A 5,337-nucleotide genomic window follows, 5' to 3' on the forward strand; every position below is an offset into this window, starting at 1 on the left:
TTAATCCTGTTTCTTTCCTCCTGAATCTGCCTTGTTAATTTTTGGCATTCTACGATATCCTTGCTTGTTATCTTGTTTGTATTTTCAGGAGTATTCTCTGTATTTCACTTGATTCTTAAACAGCTCGTTAGCTGCGGTGAGTCAAGGCCCGGTCCACCAAATCCTCCTTTTCATTTAGGCCTAGGATCCTTGGGCCTAAGTGTCACGAAAAAGGGACCCTCACATTTTGGCGACTCCACTGGGGACTGGGCAAAGAAGAAGGAAGAAGCAACCCCTTCACAGAGAATGCCTCCAAGACAAAGAAACAGCAAAGGAACTAATGTGCCACCTACGGCCTCTGAGCCCGTAGGAGAAAACGAGGTAGCTTCCAGGCAAGGAGGTGGGATACCCTTGGTAGAACAGGAGGTTGTGTCAGAACAAAGACACGCAAGGTAGGAACCAGACCTCATGGCCAGGATGACAGCAATGTTAAAGGATCTGGAGTAAGAGGTTCGCCTTCTCAAAGAGGGCAGGACACAGGAAATCAGAGACAATGTTCCCCCTACTGGGCACCAAGATGGGACGCAGCCAGAAGGAGGGTCAGCAGTGGGAGGAAGAGCCAACCCTCAGTACCTGACACTGGCAGATGTCAATGCCCTCCTGGAGCAAGAAAGGGAAAAACACTCAGGGATCCCCAAGCAATTCTCTCGGGATCCCCCGTTCCCTCCAGAACTTCTTGGCAAACCATACCCTAAGGGGTACGAACCCCCAAAGTTCCATCCTTTCGATGGGAGGAACGGGAGTGCTGTGGAACATGTGAGTAGGTTTGTCCACACTATGGGCCCCTATGCAGGAGACAGAGAATTATGTCTGAGGGAATTCGCCAAATCCTTAGTGGATAAGGCATACACTTGGTACACCACGCTGAGACCCGGGTCCATCAAAACCTGGGATGAGATGATGGAGAAATTCTGTGCCAAATATTACCCTGGTGAAGACAAAATCACTTTCCAGAATCTGCAAATGGTAAGGCAGAGACCTGGAGAAGATCCTGTTCAATTCATCAAAAGATTTGAAGATGTGTCCCTAGACTGCTATGGGGACCATGAAGAAAAGGAGCTCGTGGAAACCTGTATAGCCAACATGCTTTTTGATTATAGGCTCAACCTTGAAAACCTATGTATCACACAGCTTGCTGACCTGTTACAGAGAACTAGAAGGACGGCACAAACCATGAGGACAAAAAGGCTACCCGCATCTCAAGCTATGACAGCATCAGTAGGAGAGAAAAGGAAGAGACCAGACAGGAAGGTGTTCGAGGAACCACCAGTGATCCCATGTACAGCTGAGGAATTAAGCCATGTCCTAGACAAATGGATCGGAGATGGAGTTGTTAGGCCATTCACTGTGTCCAGGCCACCAACTGAAGAAGAAAGGAAGAACCTTTTATTTTGCAGAATCCATAATTATGTCAAGCACTCCACCAAGGATTGCTGGACCCTCCGCAGACTCTTCCACAAAAAGTTGAGAGAAGGAACCCTGGAGCTCACCCAGAAGGAGCCGGAAGTGCAGAGGAACCCCTTGCCTAACCACAAAGGAAAAGGGGTGGTAGCAGTAGTAATACATGCGAACCCGGCAGAGGCAGGAGAATCTGAAGGATCCTTCCACCCGAGTACAGTCAGGACCCTCCAGAAGAATCCTAAGTTCAGGTCACTATTCAATCAATTAGGATTCGGACCAGAAGCAAGAAGGGTGGCCACAGAGTCTCTTATGAGCATAGCAGCAAATTCAGGGATGGAATGCTTTACAGCTGAGTCACATGCTAGTCGAGCTTTCCTGGAGACAACCAATGCAATAACTTTCACTGATGAAGACATGGAGATTGAGCACCCAGACCACCGTAGACCCCTTTATCTAATGGCCACCATAAACGGCGTTCAAGTCAGAAGAGCACTGGTGGATACAAGGGCATCACTCAATCTCATAACCTTGAGTACCCTGGAAGCTGTTGGCTTAGTTGACAGAAGGATCCTGGGGGCTCCCATGGAAATAACAGGATTTGGAAGATCGGTGGAATCAACAGAAGGATACGTGCAGCTAGCCTTAAGGGTAGGGCCAATAGTAGCTTTGACAAGGTTTCATGTGATTAATGCAGAAGTTTCTTATCACGTGTTGCTGGGACGCCCGTGGCTTCATAAACATCGCCTTATTCCATCCACGTTCCATCAATGCATTAAAGGGAGGCTGAATGGAAGGCCCATAAGAATCCCTGCCAACCATAATCCTTTCAGCCAGGGAGAAGTAAACTTTGCAGAAACAATGTTTTATGATGAGTTGGAGCCAGATGATGAGAACCCCGCCCCAGGAACCCTAGGGGCACCTATCCTAGAAGAAGAAGAAGAAGAAGGGAGGGGCACCCGTGACCTGAGAAACCTTCTAGAAAGAAAAAGACAAAAGAGGGAGCTCAGCTCTTCAGGATCCCAAGAATGTGTGGTGGTGCGGGAACCTGGGGGAAGACTGATCTATCATTTGTGAAGGTGCGCGGGACCCGAATGCATTGTGCAGGAAGGTCCCGGACCACCAAGATGCATGATGGCCCAAGAAGTAATCCCAGAAGAACCAGTTAAGGAGGCCCAGATTCAGCCTGAGGAAGAATTAAAGGAAATAAATTTGGGGATAGAACCAGGATCCCGAAAGCCTGTCTTCATTAGCAGTCAATTGGTGGTTCAAGAAAGAGAACAGCTGGTAACCTTGCTTCAAAAATACAGAGATGTGTTTGCATGGACCTATGATGAGATGCCTGGTCTAGACCCAGGATTGGTAGTCCATTCTCTTAATGTGGACCCAGGAATGAGGCCAGTAGTCCAACCAGCTAGGGTCTTCCACACTGAGGTAGAAGCTCAAATAGTTCAAGAGGTCAAGAAATTGCTAACAGCTGGTTTTATCAAACCCATCCAACACCCAAAATGGCTCTCCAACATTGTACCTGTGAAGAAGAAAAATGGTCAGATCCGTTGCTGTGTAGACTTTCGTAACTTGAACAAGGTATGTCCTAAAGATGAATTCCCCTGCCCAATATCGACCTCCTTGTAGATTCAGCTGCAGGAAACTCAATGTTCTCATTTATGGATGGGTACAGTGGATACAACCAAATCCGCATGGCAGCCAAAGATGCAGAGAAGACGGCATTCAGAACTCCGATTGGGAACTTTTACTACACTGTAATGCTCTTTGGCCTCAAAAATGCGGGGGCTACATATCAGCGGACCATGACAGCCATTTTCCATGACATGATGCATGAGGAGATGGAAGATTATGTAGATGATATTGTGGTCAAGTCAAAAACCAGAACAGGACATTTCCAAGTACTTGAGCAAGTCTTTGAAAGATGCAAGAAGTACAAGTTACGTATGAACCCCATGAAGTGTGCCTTTGGAGTGTCTGCTGGAAAGTTCCTTGGGTTCCTGGTACATCACAAAGGCATAAGCGTGGACCCAGCCAAGGCCACAGCTATGGCTACAATGAGAAGACCAACTACTGTAAGGGAACTCAAAAGCTTCCTGGGAAGGGTCTCCTATATTAGGAGATTTGTGCCTGGTTTAGCCTCAGCTACCGCAGGCCTATCCAAACTGTTAAAAAAGGGGAATGAATTTATCTGGGGAACAGAGCAGCAGGAAGCTTTTCAAAGAATTCAGAGCATCATGAATCATCTGCCCACCCTCGAGGCACCAGTACGTGGGCGACCTCTGTTGCTATACTTAGCATCAAACTCTCAGGCAATAGGTGCTTTGCTGGCACAAGAAGATGACCAAGGAAATGAGCAGCCTGTATACTATGTAAGCAGAACACTCAAGGATATCGAGACCAGGTACCCCAGAATAGAGAAAGCCTGCCTAGTGATCATTTATGCATCCCAAAGGTTGAAGAGGTACTTCTCAGCTCACCAAATCCTCTTGGTAACCAGGTCTCACCCCATAAAAGCGCTCCTGCACCAGCCTCTTCTCACAGGGAGGATAGCACAATGGCTAGTGTTGCTCTCACAATATGATATAGGTATAAGAACTCCCAAGGCTGTCAAAAGCCAGGCCATAACAGATTTGCTAGCCCAATTCCCAGGAAAGGAAGAAGGCCTGCTGAGCGAAGAAATCCCTGGTGAGGTAGCAGTGGTGGAGATCCCAGGGAAGAAATGGACCATGAGGTTTGATGGTTCGGCTACAGCAACTTCAAATGGGGTAGGAATTGTACTAAGTTGTGAAAATGGGGATATCATGCCCCTATCTTTCAAGCTTGGTTTCTCATGCTCTAATAATGCAGCTAAATATGAGGCATACTTAACTGGGTTGAATATAGCACTCAGCATATGAGTGAAACATATGAGAGTGTTGGGAGATTCCAATCTTGTAGTCTCCCAAGTGAAAGGTGACTTTGCATTACAGGAACAAAGCTTAGCAGCCTACAGGACTTGGGCACAAAGGCTGGAGATGAAATTTCACACCTTCAGCATAGAATACACTCAAAGAAGTGAAAACAAGTTTGCTGATGCACTCGCCACCCTGGGATCCCAAATACCGCTTAATGGGAGGGATACGCTAATAAAAATAGGGAGGCAGGAACATTCTATTGTAAGGATCCTCCAAGGGAAGTACCCCGAAGAGTCCAAACAGTGGGACTGGAGGGACGAAGTCAAAGAAAAGATGAAAGAGGTAGGTCCTAGAGGGAACATCAAAGAACTAATGGATTACACTCAGATAGAAGGAGAATTGTATAGAAGGTTGCCGGGAGGGATACTGTCCAGATGTATCACCGAGAAGGAAGGAAAGTCGAAACTAGAAGAATTACACGCCCAAGTATGTGGAGTTGCAGAAAAGGTCAGCCTATACAGAAGGATGCAACGCATGGGGTATTACCGGCCAGATATGGACAAGGAAGCAGCAATCACACAGGGGAAATGCCAGGAATGTCGTGTGGCAATTGATAAAGAAGAAAGCTACGCAGTGTTTATTGCAGAAGATTGGCGGGTTCCTTTCATAGGATACCTGGCTCAGGGGATCTTACCAACCGACAAGAAACTGGCCCACAAGCTCAAAAAGTTAGCGTGCAGGTATTTCCTGCAGAATGATGTTTTATTCAAAAAGGGATACCACGGGGATCCCCTCAGGTGCCTGGGACCAAAGGAAGCTAGAGAAGTAGTCAGAGAGGTACACTCTGGAGATTGTGGAAGTCACCCAGGGAAAAGAAGGTTGTACAAGCAGTTACTGTTGTTGGGATATTACTGGCCAACGATGAAAAGGGACTCTGAGAAGCTGGTTAAAACTTGTCGTGCTTGCCAAGTCCTGGGAGATGCAATTCACACTCATC

This window comes from Quercus robur, chromosome 4 (genome assembly GCF_932294415.1).
Source record: "Quercus robur chromosome 4, dhQueRobu3.1, whole genome shotgun sequence".
NCBI lineage: Eukaryota > Viridiplantae > Streptophyta > Magnoliopsida > Fagales > Fagaceae > Quercus > Quercus robur.